Source organism: Triticum dicoccoides, chromosome 5B (assembly GCF_002162155.2).
Source record: "Triticum dicoccoides isolate Atlit2015 ecotype Zavitan chromosome 5B, WEW_v2.0, whole genome shotgun sequence".
Classification (NCBI taxonomy): Eukaryota; Viridiplantae; Streptophyta; class Magnoliopsida; order Poales; family Poaceae; genus Triticum; species Triticum dicoccoides.
This window is the reverse complement of record NC_041389.1, coordinates 57,971,346-57,994,123: the sequence shown is the minus strand read 5'-3', so window position 1 is coordinate 57,994,123 and position 22,778 is coordinate 57,971,346. Positions and strand designations below refer to the sequence as shown.

The 22,778-nt window shown below is 43.4% G+C and overlaps 1 pseudogene; it reads left to right on the top strand.

Annotated features, from left to right (window-relative positions):
• Positions 1-1,813, top strand: part of LOC119305384 — a 5,793-nt pseudogene extending 3,980 nt beyond the window's left edge.
• Positions 1,814-22,778: the final 20,965 nt, after the last annotated feature.

Here is a 22,778-nt window from a genome sequence, read left to right as displayed (position 1 = left end):
AACTCCAACGGTGTTGATGAAGATAGCTCCAACGGTGAATTCCTAGTCTGACAAGGTATCAAAAATAGCTCTAGATTAGATTGTTGTGGAACATGGGTTGGTGACGGTGAAAAAATTGCTCAATAAATCTTTTTGGAGGTTTCGAGAGATTATAAAGGCATAGTATCGAAACTTGATGAACATGGGCGAAGAGAAACCTCTGGGTTGTTGTGGCCGCGGGCAACAATGACGCCTTGTGGGCTTCGTCTCCTCCCTGGAGGCATTGTCATGGCCATGTCCATCCCCTGATCAGGCACCGGGGGAAACCTTAGGCTCGGTTTGCCGGGCCATGCAGCGTTGGCTCCATGGCGTCGTCCTCTCCTTGGAGATGCTGCTTGGGTGCTCAGGGTGTCTTCCGGAGGAGTAGCTGGTGTGGGTTGCCTCTTTTGCCTCGGCGGCGAGGCTTGGGGCGCCGTGTTGTCATGTGTTGGTTGGTGTTGTGAGCATGGGCATCCGGGATGCAATGCACTCCATCTTCGGTGCTTATTTGTGATGTCTTCCCCGAGTCAGGCTAGCTCCTTCTGTCCACTTGTCGATCTCCTAGGTGCTAAGAGTGTAGGGTGCGTTGATCTAGTTTGGTTTGGAGTTTCTGCATGCTCCAATTGAGAAACAATAAAAAAAATCCGTTTCTCAAAACTCAATGTGATTTTTACAACTCTTTGCCTCGAAACATTGCCTTAATTTATTCAAAAAATAATAAAACATTGACTTATTATAAATTTTCGAGCAACTTGGCAAACTTTTGTTTTTTGAGCAACTTACAGTAAACTTACTAGTATTTGTTTCATTGTTTGTACTGTTATTACATACGTATGTTTGCAGACGAGAGCTGCTTGACGAACGGACACCTGAGTAGAACGGTCATCGACTGGATCCCGGGCATGCCGCGGATCAGCCTCGGAGACACCTCCAGCTTCGTCTGCACGACCGACCCGGACGATTTTGGCCTCCGTTTCAACATCGTGGAGGCCAACGGCTGCACCAAGGCCGGCGCGCTCATCCTCAACACCTTCGACGACCTAGAAGCCGACGTCCTCGCCGCTCTCCGCGCCGAATACCCGCGCTCGTTCCCCTAGGCCCCCTCCTCAACCACCACCTAAGGCCAAGGGACGACGACGCCTCCGGCTCCGCCAGCGGCCTGGGCCTATGGAAGCAGGACAGCGAGTGCCTCGCGTGGTTGGCCACGCAACAACCGGGCTCCATCGTGTACGCCAACTTTGGCAGCCTTACGGTCCTCTCCACCGACCAGCTCGCCGAGTTCGCGTGGGGCCTCGCCGCCAGCGGCCAACCGTTTCTCTGGTCCATCTGGGACAACCTCGTCCCCGGCGCTGGCGCCGGCGCTGGCTTGAGCTCACTGCCGACGGAGTTCGTCGCGGCGACTGCAGGGCGGTGCTTCCTGACCACGTGGTGCCCGCAGGATCAGGTGCTAGGGCACCCGGCCGTGGGGTGCTTCCTGACGCATAACGGGTGGAACTCGACCTGCGAGAGCGTGGCTGCCGGAGTTCCGATGGTGTGCTGGCCGGGGTTCGTCGACCAGTACACCAACTGCAAGTACGCCTGCGAGGTGTGGGGTGTGGCCGTCCGGCTTGACGACGAGGTGAGGAGGGAGCAGGTGGCTAGCCACGTCAGACATGCGATGAAGGCGGAGGACATGCGGGGGAGCACGGCTGGGTGGAAGGTCAACGCGGAGGAGGCCGCGGCGCCCGGCGGGGTGTCCTGGGAGAACCTGCGGAGCATGGTCAAAGAGCTCGGCTCTGTCAACGCTGAAGCTTGAGGAGTTTGACTGATCGATCAGGATCTTTTATCGGGGTCAGTCCGGCTCCGTCTGCAACTGCATCGGTGATGCCAATAAAGTATTCCCTGTAAGCCACTGGTCGTACCCTATTCACTTACTTGGTAACTTGGTAGTATTATGAGTATGCCTGGTTTCCGAGCAGGACAGGACAGAGAGAGCGGTTGGATGGATGGATGGAAACGATCTTGTGGAGACGCGCTCGCGTGCACTGAAACCAGCGAGTCGATGGATGGCACGCTTCCTTCCATTGCATTCCCTGTTCTTCTTCTTCTTCTCTTCTAAGGCCCTGTTTGGTCCTAGGATTTTTTTTAGTCCCAAGTCCCTAAAAAGTCCCTATCTTTTTGGTTCCTGAGACTTATAAGTCCCTATAAGACCATATTATAACTATAAGTCCATATAAGTCCCTCCTTGAGAGTCTTATTTCATAAGTCCCAACTGCCCACTTTAAGTCCCTATAAGTCCCTCCTATTTGGTTTAGATGGGACTTATAGGGACTTTTTTAAGTCCCTAAGCCAATAAGTCCCTGGAAACAAACACCCTTTAATTCTCTTCTCCGTTGCGAGCGAGCGCAAACTCCACATCTCCTCTTTCTTTAATTTTCCCCACGACACCAACCTCTCCTACTTCCCACGCCTGCCGTAGCCTCACGCTGCCATCCGCGCGCGAGTCCTCAAGCCTCACAGTCCCGGACCACCACCCAATCGACCGACCAACACGGCCGCCGTCGATTCAGGCTCGAATTCCGAGCCCGAGCCAGGCAGCAACCTTTCTCCCATTCTGCGCGTCGCCGTCTCCCACGTGAAGCTCGACCGTCGCCGTTGCCCGACCTTTCAGAAATCCACCTACCGCGGAGGGAGCCTAGCTAGTAGCTACCTTCCCCGGTTCCGGCCATGGTGATTTCGGTCGACGGAGCCCGTACCCCAAAAGCCACCGCCAGAGCTCCCATCCCAACCTCTCCCTCCGGGGGCCGTACATACCACGCCGTGGCCGTGCACGTCCATGCATGCATGTGCATGTGCTCCATGGGCGCCCAAGACATACGGCGGCGACAATCGTTCTCCCAACTGCACACGTCTACACCGGCGATGGTGCCAGCCGCGCGCACCTAGTGCACGCTACTGTGATGTGATCGGCGACCAAAACGGCGCCATATGGATCGTCGCCACCCTGATTATTAATTTCACTCAACCAACAGCCAAGGAATCGTTGGTGGTCTTCCCTGCCTCCGGCATGGCTCCGCCGTGGCCGTGGCCCCATCTCCTCCTCCTCCTCCTCATTCGGAAGGAATCTACATGGCATCGGCGGCTCCACCTCCAGCCGGATCTCCCTCCCCGCCGTTCCGCACCCTCCCGGACCACCACGTCCGCCGTCGACTCCGGCCGGTTCGAATTCCGAGCAAAGCAGCAACCTTTTCTCCCATTCCGCGCGCCGACATGACATGAAGCTGCCCGGTAATCGACCACGGCCACGGTCTACTCACTCCTCGACGGGTTCAAACTCTCAGAGTTCTCGACTCACAAATCCACCCGCTGCGGAGGTTCCCCAGTTCCGGCCATGGCGATTTGGTTGCCACCGTCGGACGCCTCCAGTGCTCCTCCGTCGTTCGTTCGATTCGACCTCCGAGTTCGGTGAACGGAGCACGTACCCCAAAAGCCACCGCGCGCAAGAACTCCCAACCTCTCCCTCCGGTCGGGGGACCGTACATACCCCGCCGTGCACGTCCATGCATGCATATGATGCATGTGCTCCATCGGCGGCGAGAATCGCGATCGATGTAAACCAACCTGCAGATCGAGCCTGGCTAAGGAATTGTCGGTGTGCCCGTACGTCTTTCCCGCGTCCGGACGGCGGCATGAACTAATGGCTCCTCCGTGGCACCATCTCCTCCCCGGCGGCCCTCTGATGAATCGTATCGTACATCAGCGATCCATCTCCAAATCTAATAATCTAATCAAACCTACAGCTACAGTAGCACACACATGCACACGCGCCCGAGAGAGAGATACGGGATTTCTATTCTTCTACTGTATTAAAAAGTCTATTTTGTACTTCCTCGGTTTCTTTTTAAAGTTTGACTAGTTTTGTAGGAAAATATATCAACATTCGCACTATAAAATCAATATTATTATATGCATGATTAATTTATTTTCATAACATATAACTGTAGAATAATAGATGTTGATATTTTTTTGCTATAAAGTTAGTCAAACTTTACAAAGTTTGACTTTGACCAAAACTTATATGCAAACTAAAGAGAAACAGAGGGAATACTGTATTGTATATAGGATCTGAAGCCGTATGTTTGTCGCGAGATTCGTGTATATATATGTGTGTTTTGCTACTTGCCCGTTAGTGCTAACTACTCCCTCCGTCCGAAAATACTTGTCATCAAAATGGATAAAAGGGGATGTATCTAGATGTATTTTAGTTTTAAATACATCTATTTTTGTCAATTTTGATGACAAGTTTTTTCGTACGGATGGAGTATATACTCGTATAAGTTGATTCGAATTTGGATGGTAATCATAGCTAGCGGCTTACTACTCCCCGGTCGTCCCCGGCTGCGTTTGCTACTTGATTCCCACGATCTACAATCCCCAAGCTGACGCCAGCGAATGAGAGGAAGGAAGTTGATGCTACGGCCAGGTGCAGGGTGGAGGCGTCTTGGCCCTCACCTCCCGTGAAGTTCTAAAAAACTGAAAGTTTAAGAGTTCAAACTGTTGAAAGTTGAGGTTTCAGATTTTTCAACATTCTTAAAGTTTGAAAGTCTAAAAAGTACTCCCAAAAAAATATCCCGAGAGTTTGACATTTCCAACTGAATTTTTGTTAAGTTGCCACAAGCATTTTTTGAAGTGTACGCATGGATTTTTGAAACATGTCAAAAGGGACAAAATCCAGAACTGGAAAGTGTGATCATGCGTGACTTTCCAAAAATGGAAAGGTCGACGTGTCGATGGCGCACCTCATGCGCTAGATAGCCCAGTACATCTACCAGTCTCGAGCACTAGAATGATAGTGGTTGCAGTTTTAGGGAATATGACTTTGCCAAGTTGCTCTAGAGTTTCCTTTCTTTCTAAAGGCCCCTTCAAAACCATTATAAAGGATCGAGTTTTAAGGAATCTCCTAGAGTTTCTCCCATGTATCACCGAGTACATCCATTTGGGTTGGGAGAGAGAGAGAGAACGACGTGGCCTTCATTGTGAAATGAGTTGGAAATGATAGAGCCCCTAGGATTCCATGATCACACAACTTGTTGAGGTATGTATACTCCTTTTCCCCGAAATAACATTTTTGTTATCCTACTGAAAAAGCAACTAAAAAACTATTCCAATGATCACTAGTATTATTAATTCTTCCCAGAATTAACAAAGACGTCACAATGAGGAATTTGAGTTCCTAAGCTACAAGCAAGTTGTGTGGTTCCTAAGCTACAAACCCGAGTGTCGTATTTCAGATAAAGCGAACCGACCAACAGATTTGTTGTACCGCCCCTCTCCTCTGCCATATGGTTGGCAGCGAGGTCCTAGGTGTATGAGAGAAGGAGACGGGGCTACATGAGGGGGCGACAACCCACGCGCAATGATGGAGGGACTTAGAATGAAAACTGAGACTAGCCACAATGCATAGTAACATACACTAGTAACATAAGTGTGGTAACATACAAAGCTTCATTTATTAGGTTATAGACTCATATTGCATTGAGACATGTGATGTTACAGCAACTAGCTAAGTTACTAGTATTACATCTCTCCTCATTAACTCATTGCCACATAAGCAAATTTGCTGAGTTGGACTCGATGTTACTACCGAAGTTACTCCCACTGTGGCTAGTCTAAGAGACCGCACTGAGTGCGGCCCACCTCACCGGCTCAGGCGGGGGAGGGGGTGGCGTGTACGGAAGTGCAGCCGGGCTGGCGGGCGGGGAGAAGGGGCATGCGTGCAAGCTTGTGCCCCTGTCTTAGTGTATCAGGTTGATAATCGACATGCATGCATCCATTGTTCTGGAAAAACAAAGCATATGTTGGTTTCGTTTGATCGACATGGAAAATTGAAGCCATGCGTGCATGCACTCGTACGTACTACCTCTTGATATGTTTTGCCACCGTGTGTTTCCCGCCTGAACGTTTCCCACCAAATTTCTCGCACCATGTGTTTTCCGCCTGATATGCGTCGCTTGAAAGCCACCCGCCCAAATACTCGCATCATGGACCATGAAGCCTTACTTCGGCTTTAGTTGACGAGTGGCTTGCTTGGAACCATGAGAGCTTGCTTGGAGTGTTGTTGACTTCCTTAACTTGTGTTGACTGGCATTGACTTTTGTTAACCATTCATGTGATGTGCCATGTAGGATATGGGCGGGACCTTGAGTAGGAGAGTTATTGCTATAACACTATCTGTCGATCTTTTTTTTTTGCGATGGACATTATTTAACTACTCGAGCAACCTAGCTAGCCTTGGACGACAATGGCAATAGGACGGATGAAGTCCAGCAACTTAGCGTCGAAGGGCCGCGGCCCCTGTTTGACGAACGGACACCTGAGTAGGACGCTCATCGATTGGATCAGGCTCGGAGACATGCATGTCCAGCTTCGTTCGCTCAACCGACTCGAACGATTTTGGCCTCGTTTTTAGCATGGTGGAGGCCAACGGGCTCATCCTCAAACACCTTGGACGACCTAGCTAGAAGCCAACGTCCTCGCCACCCTACGCGCGCATGTACACCGTTGGTCCCTTCGGCTCCCTCAACCAACTCCCACCTCCCTACCCGGCTCATTTATTGCTCCCGTTCTCTCCTCAAACAGCGGGCCGTCTGTGTTCCGTCGGATGTGGATAAACGGTTGAGATCTTAGTGAAGACGGACATGGATCCGTGGCACGTCTGGATTGACCAATGAGAGGGAGCCAACGACCACCGGAATCATCTCCCCACTCACCCACCCACCCACGTTTCTCCCCCGACCTCTCCGCGTCCACCACATCACCGCCGCCGCCGCTCTCTCCCGCATCGCCGCCGCCCCTCCCCTCCCCTTCCCTTATCCGAGGAGAAGAGAAGAGAAGAGAAGCGAAGGCGAGGGGGAGATGGAGCGAGCGACCAGCTCAGCGGCGCTCCCTCCCAGATCCGCCAGCGCCGTCATCAAGGACGGAGGTCGGCTCCCTCCCCGCAACATGTTGCCGGAGGCCGCCTTGCTCAACTCGCCTGTCCTTTCCGTCGTCGCCCCTGCTCGCCTTCACCGGCGTCGGTGGCTCTCGCCGCGCGAGCTCAAGTCGCGCATGACCCCGTCCTACTCCTCGTCCGCAGCAAAGCCTCCTCCTTCAGGTAAGGCCTCTCCCTCTCCCTCTCCCTCTCTTGCATCTCTGATTTGGTTTCGATTCTGAAATCCGTGCACCGGTGTATGTAAGTAATCTGGGCAGGAGCAAACGCATCGACCACTTCTACCTAGGAGCACAAGGTCGAGGACCATCCTCAACGCACCCATGGCGTCAACCTCCACGACGACCGACAGAGACCATAGGTTAGGTGAGTCTAGCTCTGCCTCCACCCATGTCATCTGTGATTTGCAATACGTTTTTACTAGTACACTGCATGCCATAGTTAGTAGTACTAGTACAGTGCAGAAATATTGAGTGCTTCGATTGCTGCCGCAGGATGTTCAATGTTGCCTCACTCTGCTAGTTCCCTCTCACACCACAGCTAGTTTGATAACATTTTTATCGTGTGAATGATGTTATGTTTTACAGCTGGCATTCCCTTTCCATGGTCGTTTCATGTTTCACAAGGCGAAATCTTCTACATTCTGAATGATGTATGTCAACTGAAGTTCATTGCTTTTTTTCCTTCATAAGTTTCAGAGTCTAGTCAGACCTCCAGCATGAACTATAACTGCTAGTGTTCTGATTCTCTCGTGTTATCTTAAGGGTCTTAACCTTCTCCACAGGTTGAAGGAATAAGCTCAAGGTTTACACTTACTTTTGTAAAATGAGATCTAGCCTATTGGCGTTTCTCTTGTTTGGTGGAATCCTTAGGTTCACGACACTTCCCAATCAAGCTAATTGATCAATTTTGCATCTATAGATACTTATGTTTTGAGCACCACCTACTTCCTGATTATTATTGAATCAATTGCGGGATTGATTGTCTGGAAAAGATCAATGTGATGCTCTTGTTTAGCGATAATATCCATTGTTCAATCTCAGTGAATCTCACATCAAAACATCAACTGTGCAGCTTTAAGCAACTGTACTACTCCCTCCGTCCCATAATGCAACATCGTTTTGCAAGCTGAAACATCTTGCAAAACGTTCTTATATTATGGGATGGAGGGAGTAGAATATTAAGGTATAGGACAAATACTTCAGAACTGAGCTCCTCCGACTTTTGTATAGGATAATAAGTTGCATGGCTTCTCTCTCTATGTTTATGTTTATCATGTCCTTTGAAATTGCAGGAAGTAGTTTTCTTTTCAACCCGTTAACATATTTACTGCTTGCAATGCATGGCCTCTTGTCTAATCAGCAACTAACATTTCTAATTCAAACTTTGATACTCTCAGTGGACTCACACCTTGATCTTCACCACCCACTGGAGGTCCTTCACAAGCGTGCTCAAGGGCGTGTTGAAGAGCTGGATAAGAAGAGGGAGCTCTGTTTTGTGGATCAGCTCACACAGAAGCACGCTCCCCCTTGTGGCTCCCCCTGCGCCTCGGATGGCCGCTTCTTCTTTTACTACGGCATAGGTAAGCTACTCAGCTTCTCCACTCCTTTTCTCATGATTTGTGTGCCCACAACCATCAAGCTGTGGTATATTTAATTACTACTGTCCAACAGTACACGAAGAACAATTTGTGGTTCCAAGACAATTCATTTTGCTGTGAATTGGATCATATAGGGATCAGTTTTTACGATGATTGCACTTGTTTTCTGTCAATGATGAATGATAAATTTGGCGTGTCTTTTCTCATGTAACTAGACTGTAGACGTCAGTGCTATCACCCAAATTAACTAGACCCTGCTCTTCAAAATTTGCTCTATGTTTTATTTTCTCTTAGACTTTGAGATTGAGCTCTAAACTGCACTTCTGCATGGTCATGGTAGTATTAATCGTTTGTCTGTAAATTTTTTTAAGTAACTCAATTATATGTTGACAAAGGACAAATCAGTCGTTGCAATCCAGGATAAGAACGGGAGCCCCGCTAGCTGTTTACCTCTCATATAGCATGATACATAGATACGGTAGCAGAACCGGAATGAGCGTACACAAATATTTTATTGCTCGTGTTGTCAAAACACGTACTTTCTCATTAGATGACCAGTGAAGGAGAAAAATACACACAGGAATGTGCAAGTCATGAATGTCACTTGGTAGGTCTAATAGGCACTGATTTCGTATCTCAGAATACTTTATTTTAATATCTTTTAAACTAACTAAACCTACCGAAATTAATATTTGTTGTTAAATTTTCTCACATCTTATATCTAATCCAAATCATTGTGTCTATTCATGAGTGTTGAAGATCACAACAAGATGAATGATTCTGCAGTTCTAATATGTAATAACGTCCAAGCAGAGTTATTCTATGATAATAAGTGCTTAATCCTGAGATAACATAATGTGTATTTGTGTTATCCTGAGAACACACTCTGTTTTTTGTGATAATGACTCTTAATCCTGCAACATATATGTATATGTATGTGTTTGTAGTCTTGATAACTCTTAGTAAGAATTTCTGTTATGTATTTTCACCTGGTGAAGTATCAATGTGTTTGTTATTGGCTGGTTAAGACAACAACTGGGATTCGTGAATATACAATTGTGCTGATTTAGTGTTACAATGCGTGCTTTGTGTGTTGTTTTCAGTGAAGCAGTACTACCTAGATTCACTACTGGAATCCCTGTGCGCCTCCGCATGCGCAGCTGAGCCTTGGCCACCACACTCTGTAGTTAGTATTATGTAGTGCAGTCTGATCTGCTTTTAGGTTTTAAGGAGCTGCCCTTTTGGATGCCTGTTAGCGAGGCGACCTTGATCTCCTTGTAAAATATTGCCATCGCGCCATGGTAAACTTCATTACTGTGCAACACTACACAAAGAACAATTGTTGGTTCCAAGATGATTCATTTTGATGTGATTTTTGGTCATACATGAATCAGTTTGTACAACGACCGCGCGTGTTTTGTGTCAACGATAAGCGATATATTTGGTGTGCTGTGTGATGTAACTAGACTGTAGACCTACCTGATTGCTATCACCCAAAACAACTAGACGCAGTCTTCCTGTTCTTCAAACATTGCTCTCTCCATTATTTTTCTCGAGAACTTTGAGATTGAGCTCTAAACTGCACTTCTGAATGGTCATAGTAGTATTTATCCGTTGTCAGTAAAATAAATTCATGTAACTCAAAGTTTCTCAAAAAAAAATTCAAGTAACTCAATTATATGTTTACAAAGGACAAATCAGCTGTTGCACCCAAGAAAAAAGCGGGAGCCCTGCTAGCTGTTTACCTGTTAATCTAGCCTGATACATAGATATGGTAGCAGAACCGGAATGAGAATACACAAATCTTCTATTGCTCATGTTTTATAACATGTTCTTTGTCAATAGATGACCAGTGAAGAAAAAGAAACACACACAGGAATGTGCAAGTCGTGAATGTCACTTGGTAGGTCTGATAGGCACCTTATTTAAGAACTCACAATTCTTTATTTTACTATCCTTTAAACTAACTAACAATGCCGAATTAATATTCTCTCATCTTATATTATAACCCAAATTATTATGTCTGTTCATGGGTGTTGAAGATAACAACAAGATGAATGATTCTGCAGTTCTAGTATGTAATAACATTCAACTGAGTGGTTCTATGATAATGAGTGCTTAATCCTGACATATCACCATTATTGTATTGTAATCCCGAAAACTTCCCTTTGTGAGTCATTTGTGATATGGGCTAAGCGTTAATCCGAGCACACTAGTTTCAGAACATGATTTCCCGTTACTATTATGCAGTGGTTGCAGTTGAAGTGCACTTTTAAATCTAATTCTAGAAATATAATTCAGCTATTTGTGTTAGTAGTCCTTCGAGTTGTCTTGTGAATGGACTCTTATATTTGTAAATGTGTGCATCTGCAGATCCTCTCAAGGGGACCCAAGAATGCCCGTGAGTCATTTTGGTAAGGATCCTGGTGTGTCGCACAGCCACACCAAACCTTACGCCACTCCAAGGAAAGGAAGTTTGAGAAGGCTCGTGGTAAGGAGGAACAGCCGTGGCTTCAAGATTTAAGTCAGCCTATCTCTTAGTCGTTGTTGGTGTGGAGCAACTATTGTTTTGTTTGAGCACTGTATAGGTAGTACTTGCTGAGACATAGGAACTATGCTACACATGTCTGAAGTAGAATTCTCTCATGCTGAAAAGAATATATATTGAATCTTATGATACTTCTTTATCCCCCCCCCCCCTACTTCAGAGATTAAGGGATGAACTGGTGCATTCTTTTGGGCTTGGATTTTAATGGTTGATATTGTGCAATGTTGCTTATTTCCACTCCTAGAATGATCCTTGTTTCCACATAAGCTTTTTTGATTGGAAGTTTATTGTTACCATTGCTATAGTTGGGTTACGTTAAGGCATTTGCCCTTTTCTCGTTAGTTTTTGTTAGAATTGATGATGGGTCTCCACTGTTTGATGATGTGTTTGTCTGAGCTGCTCTTGCTCTCAGTTGGGTTTTTTTTCATGCAAGAATGCGGCGGCGGCGGTGTGCAGTTGAGGTGTACTTCTAAATTTAATTCCAGGAACACACTTCAGTTATTTGTGTTAGTAGTCCTTCCAGTAGTGTTGTGAATGGACTCTTATTTGCAAATGTGTGCATTTGCAGATCCTCTTGAGTTGACCTAAGAATGCCTGTGAGGCGGTAAGGCACTTTGGCAAGGCTCCTGGCATGCCTCGCAACAACACCAAGCTGTACATCAAGGGAAGGAAGTTTGAGAAGACCTGAGGTAGGAGCAACAAGCATGGCTTCATCAAGGTTTAAGTTTGCCTCTCTTGTTAGTCGTTGTTGGTATGGAGCGGCTGTTGTTCTGTTTGAGCAATTGACAGTAACTAAAGTACTCCCTCTGACCGTTTAGATCACTAGAGTAGTGATCCAAGACGTAGGTGGTTTGCAAAATCTCTCTCTCTCTCTCTGCTCATTGCGTCCAGGACCATTCTGCAGAATTTTCTTGTTGCTATAATGGATGATATATCGATGGCATTCGTGGACTTTGCACAAAAATGACATCCATTTTATCCAGTTATGTACGAGTATCACTTTGATATTGAATGTCAATTGTTTATAAAAACTGATGTTGGTTGTGTAGTGGTTTCCCTGTTTGGATTCATTTTCCTTGTTTTCCGTGTTGTGTTGTGTGAAAACATAAAACAAAATGTAGAAATGATGCTCCTGTAGCAAGCAGTACATGTATGTCTGTTCATTTATTAGGTAATTTAACAGTGCATGTTCTTCTCTCTTTGGAGCAGTTTTCTTAGGGACAATGAAACCTGAGCTTGCTTAATTTGTTACTTCTCAATGACCATTGGTCCATATGTGTTTGTTAATATTAGTCTCAAGTTTTGACAAATGAAGCAGTAGGATCACATGATATAGTTGTGTCTATTGAGATCTGCATTTTTTCCGGCGACGACGGTTACTTCAAGTGTAATATAAAAAATACTGTAACTTGCAAGTTACCTACAGCCAACCATTCTTTTTTCTTTTCCTTGTAGCAGATGGACTAAGCTAGTATGTATACTAGTGCTGGCTATTGTCTTACCGCTTGTGAAGAGGGCCGGCCAAGGAGAAGTTGTTGCTGCATGGGGGTTCAAGGTCAACATCATCACCATCAACCAAGGTGACCCGTCTCACTACCCCCTGTTGGTTTCAGTTCACTCGTCGCATGCTGCCATGGTTGCATATGTTTTGGGTTTGGCTTTGATGACTCTCGGTAAATCATGTGCTAACTGCTAGCTAATGGTTGCTCTTACCTAGTAAAACGACTCGGTTACCATTGTGGGCATGGCCTTTGGTATGTAGGTCGTCGTGCTTAGGTTACAAGCCAAATTTTCCACATCTGAGCTTTGTTGTTTTGGTTTGGCCACTGAATGTGATGTTGAGGTTGTGTGGGTAGTTTGCGGCCAGGGCCTGCTTGATGGACATGTTGTTTTTGCTGCCTTAACTTGTTTTGTATGCAAGTTTGTGTGATCACCATGCCTGTCGAGGAGGACGGGTGTTGAACTAGTTAACTAGCTAGGTACAGCCATACAGGTGTCATATAGTTTGTTTGATTTGTGAATCTTTCCAAAGTCTTCAAATATGTTCATAAAGTAGAGTGCTCATAAGAGTTGAGTTATCACCGGAACCTGGTGCATTAGTTTTTTTTCTCTATGTTGAGTTATCATAAGCAGTAGTCTGTTAAATTCTGAAATCAGATGCATTAATGCCATGCTACTTCAGTTATTTTTGTTGCATAAATAAGCGGTTTGTCACAGGTTCAGTAGCTGTGTGATCAATATATATTATGCTACTCCCTCGGGTCCATATTAATTGATGCTGATTTAGTACGAAGTCAATTAATATGGATCAGAGGGAGTACTGTTTTTGATCTTTTAGTAGTGTGGGTTTCATAATAAAAATAATGAGGTGCATTTGTACATAATGGTTCGAGTCCATGCTTGTTTCTACCAAGTATAAGTAATTCAAAAATACGAAATGTGGTGTACCTTTGAGAGATAACGTCAGACTCTTTTTCTTTATGGTAGTAGTACTTACCAATGTGGCTTGCGCTCACTGGAGCTATAGCATAATTTTGTCTTGTCTTGTGTTCTTAGAGGACAAAGAAGCCTCCATTTTCTTATTTTGTTACTTGTCAACGGCAGGCATATGCCTGTGTGTGTGTGTGAATAATAATCTGAAGTCTTGACAAGTGAAGCAGTAGGAGCACATGTGATAGATGTGGCTATTGTGATCTGCACTATTAATTACCTCACCTAGATTATTTGCTTTTGTTTCCTGCGATGACGATTGCTTCAAGTTAACTCGCAAGTTACATACAGCCAACCATTCTTGGTGCACTAAACTATTTTGTTTGTTTGATTTGGAGCAGCAGCAGGCACACTTCATCGACGACTGGGACCCCATGCCCAAGCTGACGAGGAGGACACCGTCGAGTCCGACCACCTCGACCTTGATGACGCCCTGCACAAGGTGAGTCCTCTGTCATTAGCTTGCTTCCCTGCTCTAAATGAGTGTCTCTCTCATACTAGCAAATTTTTCTAGTTACTACACAAAATGATATCCGTTTTATTCAGTTCTGGACTATTATCACTTTATTGTGAAATGCCAATTGGTTATAAGAATTAAGAACTGATGTTGGTTGTGTAGTGGTTTCCCTGTTTGGATTATCTTTTCTTATATGTGTTGTGCTGTGATTGAAAGCATGAAGCAAAATATAGGGATGTCACTCATGTAGCAAGCAGTACATGTATGCCTGTTCATTTATACCTATTTTAGGTGCGGAGTGCATGTTCTCTCTCTTAGGAGCAGTTTTCTCAGGAACAAAGAAACCTGAGCTTGCCTACTTTGTTGCCTGTCAATGACGATTGCTTCATATGTGTGTGTTAATAGCATTCTCAAGTTTTGACAGGTGAAGTAGTAGGAGCACATCTGAGTGATGTGTTTATTATGATTTACACTGCTAATTCCCTCATCTAGATTATTTGCATTTTTTCCGGCGACGTCGGTTGCTTCAAGTTTACTATCAAATATACTGTAACACACAAGTTACCTACAACCAACCATTCTTTTTTTCCCTGTAGCAGATGGACTAGTATGTATACTAGTGCTGGCTATTGGTCTTACTAATTGTGTGAAGATGATCGGTCAAGAAGAATCTGCTGTTGCAGGGGTTCAAGGTGAACACCACCACCATCAACCAAGGTGACTTGTCTCTTTCCCATGTTTGTTTTCTGTATCATAAACCGAGGTTTAGCTGTGTTGTATTCATTTATGGAAATTTTTACTCTTTTTTTGTTAGTTTGATGAATTTCGCAAAAGGCCAATTATCAAGATGCTCCCTGTGATATAGCATTTCAGAAGTACTGAGAGTGTTCAGATATAAGCTCTTCATGTCATGTTTTTATAACATTTTGCCTGTTAAAGTACCTATTTGAATTATCTGCATCTGGCAAGATAATGCTATGCTGGCTCTATTTTGTTGTTTTGCACCTGTTGACTCGTGTACAACATTTTCTTGGCATAATTTGGCATCCATTCCTTTTACAGCTCGCCTTCATGGAGCGCCATGTGTCATTTCCACACTTCTTGACTAATCTTTGCACAGTTCTTGGAGGTAATATTTCCCTGACGACCATTTTTCTGTATACCTTCTGTCCATAGGTTACTTGGATTGTTGGTGCTGAAGTTGAACATTTGATAATTCAAAAATATGCCTTTTCCTTTGCGTTCACCATAAGACAACAAGGATTGATTGTCCGTTTGTGGTAGAAAGGATTGTCCAGTCATATGTTGCTTGAACTGTTGATGCTTCAACAGAACAATTTGCATTTAAAAAAATATGTCTTTTTCTTTGATTTTCCATGAATCAATCGGAATCAAATTCCATTTACCGCAGAAAAAATTGTCATGAACTGTGATTGATACTAAACTTAAGCTAGTTGCCCTTATTGTATTTTGATGAATGGATGGTCTAAAGGACAGAATGGCATCATTTATATGAATGGATTCCTGACTATTTGTGTCTGTCTGAAGGATTTACTTGGGCCCCACTACGTTTTGAGAACTTGAGTTGAACCTTTAATTTTCAAAATGAACTCCTGATAGCTGTAGACTTTCTATTTTATACTTCTTTTTAGGTAAAACAACTTGACACACAACCTTTTAAGTGGAACAAACTCCATTTAGAATATTTAACTTTATTTTATATGCAAAACCTGTATGGGCACTCTGTTTGGAGGTTTCTTGATGCACCAGACATTTGTAATACTGGGAAGCTCTTCACACTTTAATATATCAGTCCATTTACATGTATATGAAACCAGACACCGTCGGTACCTCAGTGTCCGGCTGCATGAGTTCCGGTGAGCCCCCGTTCTTTCTCTCTGCCCTTAGATGGTGAGTCCATTGAGCCGTGAGGGATTGTAGTCGTCATGCTGTATGTAGTGGTGTTGCTCTTCCAGCCACCACAATTATCTTGTGCTTGGTGGGAATTAATTAAAAATGGCTGACTGGGAGAATTATGCCTTCCAAGTTAGTGAGGCTTAGAATATTGTTTTCTTTCTTTCATTCATTCTTTTGTTGCAAACCTAGAAAAAAAAGTGCATTGTGAACCTTGAAAAATATTTGTTTCGTATTTGGCCTCAATTGGATCGGTAGATGATGCTGTAGTGATTCCTGCTGGATAGTTAGTTTCCCTCTGGCTACATGAGGGCCCTAATCTAGTATCTTCTAGTTTTATGAAAGGGCTCTCTCTGCTTGAGCATTATTGGTAAACATACTTGTCTACTTGTCAAGCAAATTACTTGCCCTGTTTTTTTCCTGAGTTGCCACCGGGCACTGTTCTTCTAGGAGCAGACTTCTCATTCTTCTCTGCTCAACTTGCTGCATAATATCTGCCGCTAAGACACACACAATTACAGTTTTAGTTTCATTCGGGTGATTTTCTTTCTTCTCATGCAATAGAATAAAATGTAACTATTGTGGTGCTGTTGATTGCCTAGTTTATTTATTTATTTAAGTGTCATCAGTCCTATGGTGTCATTCATTTGCTTCTAAATTATTCTTCTCATCTCCTGCAATTTAGATAATTGGAAAACACATGAATGAACTAGTGCTGCGGTGATGAGATTGAGAAATTTAGATAATCAAAAAGCACATGGGCTGAACTAGTGCTGCACTGATGGGATTGAATGATGCATGGCGTAATGGTCTTAATATGTTCTTTTGTGGGATATATATGGTCGTTTTGCATTTCTGTTATTCCAGTTTGGTTGTCGTGAGATTCAATGGTCTTCTTTTAGATTTATGTGTTCTGATTTCACCATGGCTAAACACTTTCAAAAACATGCCAGCTCTGCTTTTGAAAATTCATGACTGAAAAGATTGTTATACAAAATCTGAAGCATTTTGAGAAAAATTGTGTTATCCTGGTAGAAAAATCTGAGCCATTTCATAACTGATGTAGCTTTTAAATTGATGAGACTCTTTACCATGATCTCTTCCATACGTTTCGAATCTGATTCTATTTTGTTTGAGCTTCTTGACTTATTTGCGCCTTTGAGATTCCTGCTCGGGTTTGTGTTTTCGACCAGAGAACTTAAGAGTATTACCCTGCTTCTTTGATCTCCTGAATATAACTATGATTCTTTGTGCCTCAATTGCAGACCCGAAGACCTCTCTATCCTTTTATTCGGCGGATTCGGTTCGTGCAAGCAAGCACACCGAAGATGGCTATTGAAGCAGCTCTGCTTGCTCCTCTGATCACTCCGACGCCTCCTGTTCTGCCCCTCCAGTGGCTGCTTCCTCTTTGGTTCCCGCATAGGTAAGCTGCTGGTTTCCCCTCTCCTTTGCTCTCCCTCATGCTCTATGTGCCCACGACAATCGAGCTGTGGTTGATGAAATGAATAAAGACCATATACATATCTTTTTTTAGTACCTTAAAGCTTGGATCTTTTTGATGAATAAGTATTGAAACAATTAAAGCTATAAACTTTATTTGTTTTTATGCCCTCAACGAGCCATGTGCTCATGGCTGATTGTCGTACTGTCAATAAATCCATTTTATCTCAACCAATCAGAGCTTGTTTCGCTGTGAGTGACACATTGCTTTCATGCTAACTTCCAATTAACCAAACCTTGACTACTAGGCAGTCTTTGTGTGTTCTGTGCAAACCCAATCCCCTAATGCAATAACATCATTCTGTTTACCGTGGGATAGTAGCCTTGCGCTTCAGCACTGATTTAGTGTCGATGTAAACAGTTTTGGTGTTCCTGTTACAATAAGCAAGAACTACACAGGGCGGAGCTTAGAAGTCTATAACATATCACACATGGCACAAAATCATCTATATGAGGCAATACAACATACTTTGCTTCAACTTCAAAATCATCTAGATGACTGCGTACTCATGTATGTGGCTGCTACTATGTTGTCCGCCTATGCAAGATTCTGTTGTGCCTGGACGATTGCGCATTCCACTTTCTGTACTTTTTGCACTGCATGCTACTCTCTCTGTAAAGAAATATGTACAAGGTTTGGTACTACTCCATGTTATAGCTTTGGTAGGATCCCTACTTTTTCTTGGTGTAACGGTGTCGTGTATGTATAGATAAAAAAGTGTGTTAGCAATATTTAGTCTGCCTAATCAAGGGCGGATGGTCATCCTGGCTCTGAAACATCCAACTTTTTTATCAGTCTATAAGTCTCGATCAAATCCAGATTGTATGTACATGGAAATCTGGACTAGTTCGTTGGCCACTATTTTATTTGCTTTCTATCTCTGCCCAGGCGGGCCTGAGTTGATGGTGAGGATGGAGAAGAAATATATTCCCTATAGCCCTCAGGAAGTTTGATTCTGTCATGTATACAAGACGTCTGCACCTTGAACCATGAGGTGGTTTGCACAATCTCTCTCTCTCTCTCTCTCTGTGTGTGTGTGTGTGTGTGTGTGTGCTGATTGTGTCCATGACCATTGCTCATCTCGATTTCTAGGGTTTTAGAGCGTTGAATTTTGCGCTGGCTACTGTGCCATATAGGCTTACATTTGTGCATCTCGTTTTCTAGGGTTTTAGTGTTGAACAAACAAGCCCTCCTACGAGCGCTTGTATTGCTACAAGTAACAAGAGGCTTTGTCATGGATCACAACATCTATGATAAGTCAACTGCTTTTTTTGCCCATATGTATCATCATTTCAATTGAGTTCTGAAAGAGCCTTCCCATGTTTGTTTCATGTATTATAAACTGAGGTTTAACTGTCTTGTATTGATTCATGGAAATTCTCTTCTTCTTTCTTGTAATAAAGGATTGAAAGCTAGTCCCTAAATAAAGGAACTGAAACCTAGACAACTCAAGGCCGAGTCTGCTCCTTATTTCCACCAGAGTACTCAAAGCTGATTGATTTCCTTGCAATTGGCCGTAAAATTTGACTACCTACCTTTTACTATCGGATGCTCACCTTCAAGAGTGTCTCTGTTTACTAGTATTTTATTTTTGACGAATTGGATACTTGACATGCTTCTTACACCTATTTTGGAGTACAACTTTAGTTCTAGTCTAAGAACCCTTTTTTTGTTTCATATCAGTAACCATTTTCTCTTGCTAAACTTCTGAGAGTGCACCGTACCTTGAACTCCAGCTTGGTTTTGAAGATATGTATCTAAACAGTTTCTTAATATTTTGCAGTTGCAAATATCTTGTTCCTTGATTCACCTGTTTGTGTTGCTTATTCATATTCAAAAAGCTCTGTTGATATTTTGAGCATGATGATAACTGAATTTTAGTTAACTGGAGGTAGTTATGCTGGTTCATGGAATCTTTATGGGATTTTGTTTCTTTTATTTATGCAGTCTATTGTCTCTTTTATGTTGTACAGCTAGAATAAACATAATCTGTACAGTCAATTGGTTGGTACTGTGTACAAAGGAGATGGCAAGCTGAAGATTTGCTTGATCGCTTGAATAACTTCAAACTCGATTAATTTTGCTTGCTTGGTTGGGTGAGATTTGATTAGTGGTATCATTGTTATACAACAGATTAAATGGCTAGGTGAGGATTTGTTTGATTGGTCGGAAATCTACTCGTAGCTATGTAGGTTTCCTTTTTCTTGGCTTGAATAATCCCGGATAGACAATTATGGTACTGGTGCCTGTATTCAGTATAGAAGAACTGGTCTCATGTATTGAAGTCTAGTACCTTTTCATGCTTGCTGGCTTGCATGTTTGCTGAAGGGTACTTTAACAGCTCATTGCAATCACTGATTACATGATGCTTTTTTCTTGCAGCAACACCGCAGGTTGTGTGCTCTTTGCTACCATCTGGTGAAATGAAAAGCCCCTCCGATCTGGTGAGGATGCTCACCAAGGTGGCCTCTATTATTCTTCCTCCCCGGCATAGGTGGTAAGCTCTAATTTCTTTGGGCCTACGTTGAATCCCTTCCCTACAAGTGTTTGTACTGCTACAAGTAACAAGAGGCTTGGTCATGGACCACCACATTTGGCATAAGCGACATGCTTTGCCTTGGCCCATATGCATCATCATTGCAATTGAGTACTCAAAAGAGCTTTCCCATGTCTGTTTTCTTTATTATAAACCGAGGTTTAGCTGTGTTGTATTCATTCATGGAAATTGTCTTCTTTTTTCCTTCTAAAGAATTGAAAGCTACATAACTCAAGGCTGAGTCTGCCCCGTGTTTCACTAGATTACTGAAAGCTGATCGGTTGGTTGATAAACCGAAAGCTCTACTTTCTTGGCACAAATCATTGCTTCTTGCAATTGACCAAGAAATTTGACCAACCGGTGGATGCAAAGTCCAACCACACTTGTGCAAAACAAGTACCTTCAACATTTTTCTATCTAATGCTCACCTTCACCATTGGCTGAGTGCACAATGTCGACTGCTTGTGTTTAGCAGTATTTTATTTTTGATGAATTGGATCGTTGAATTGCTACTTACACGCATATTGTAGTACATTGTTAGTTTCCAGTCTTACAACCCCCTTTTTTTGGTTTCATATCAGTACCCATTTTATGGATCGGTCTTCCTAACAAAGTGGCTTGAACGATTCCCTCAATACAAAGAGGGTGAATTTTATTTAACTAGAGAGTTATGCTGGCCTAGAATCTTTATAGGATTTTGTTTCTTTTATGAAGTCTACTGTTTCTTTCTTTTATGTTGTACATCTAGAATAAACATAATCTAGAGAGTTAGATTGATTGGTACTGTGTACCTAGGGGATGACAAAGCTCAAGATATGTTTGATGGCTTGAATCATGTGGGTACTCGATTTAATTTTGCTTGCTTGGCTGAGTGATATTTGATTTTGATGGTGTCTTTTGTTGGATAACAGAGTAAATGGGTAGATGATCATTCTCAACCCGAGGGCGTCCCCTATCATCACCCATATATTATGGCGCACCTAAACTCGGCCAAGGCGAGGAGAATTGGCCTATGATGAGCTCTTTGCCAGTGTCATTGAGAACCTGGGATACATGCTCATTTAGAACTACATGAATAGGTAAGTAACCCATCTTGTTGTCCTCTTCGTTTGTGGCATGCCTTACTGCCCTTCTCCTGCTCATTGTTTTGGTGTGCTGGTAGATGAGTATCTTATGTTTGGTCGGTGCTTGCAGGCACGGAGAAGCATATTTTGGTCAATGTTCAGAACGAATGCTCAAAACTCTCAAGATGACATGCCCTCATCAGAATGATCGTTTGATGTCTCTTGATTTTAGCAATCACGTTCCAAAGGACCTTTTGGAATCAACTTTAACGGTTGTGCTTAAATGAGAACAATGGCATCCATCCTGTTCTCGCGCACAATAAACAGGTGCTTGAACCATTATTGAAGCAAATGATGGTTGAACCTTCAGTTTGTGCTGCAGAATACCATGTATTTCAATGGTACTTTTGTGTGTTTCTGATTTAGTATCTTTACCCAGGTACTTGCTGGGGGGAGACGATTAATGGTCCAGAAAGGCCATTTCATGATTTATGAGCTTGTGAAGAGAGCACCGGATGAATTCATCAGTTTGAAGCTTAAAGAATATATTTCATAGGTATGCGAAAACCTCAACCTGTATGTATAGTAAATTTGTAATAGCATAACTGCTTGCTTTGTGTAAACATGTCGAAGGCATACCATCCTGTCGCAAACTCACAATAATGTGAGGTGCTGTTTTGGACATGAATGTTCTTTTCTGATGTACATGAATTGGGTTTTTCTGTTTGGTAATATAGAATTAGTTGGTCTCTTGATTAGAGGTGCCTGTGTTCCCTTTTGTGTCTAGACCAATTCACTCCCTGAAGCCCAGGGATGATAGTTTATATTGATTCGTTGATGCTGGTAAATAAATCTTGTGAGAGTAGTTCCTTCTAGAACCGCATAATCTTTGTAATATTTTGTATTTGCGACTTGGGCGGCGACGATGAGATGAGATGATGCTTTCATCGTGAGTAATGTCTAGAAATCCTGGTATTGAACATTGATGCATGCAAATCATCTGATGACTCTGTCGCTTTGATAACCAACTAAGTTGTGGTTATTTGTTGTTTTGCGAGGACAGTTTGTACGAGATGCAATCATGGATATCACCATGATTCTCCTTGACGCCCAGGAACAAGACGGCGACGTATGTTCTATAGGCAAACTCGAGTGGCTCGAGGCGAGATTGTCTTTGCTGCGATCCTCTGCATGCACAGTAATATTCGAATGTAATGTCTCCCTTGGTGGTCGCCTCACATGACGGGCACCATTATCAAGCTGCCACACTTGTCTTTTGTTTGTTTGTTTGTTTCGTTCACATGTTCGTGGGATGATGCGTATATGTTTTTGGAGAGTTGTTGTTTACATGAGCAAAACTTGTGATGGACGTGTGGATAAATCTTATCATTAGGCAGTGGATGTATGCATAGATTGATCAGAATTGTTGTCAGCCATGTTGCATCATCTTTGAAAGATGCAATCAATCCAAATGTTTCTAGTTGATCACATAATCAGTTTGTCTTTGATGCCATCCCTGGCCTATGGTCCATTTGCTGATAAGCGCTAGGTAGCATATTCCTGGTTTGTTATTCTTGTGAAACAAGTCAAAAGGGATTGCTCATGCCCATCAACATCAATGAAGGCTTGAACATTAGTAACATAAATAACAAGCTCCAGGGACAACTGAGCTCGTTTTTTCTT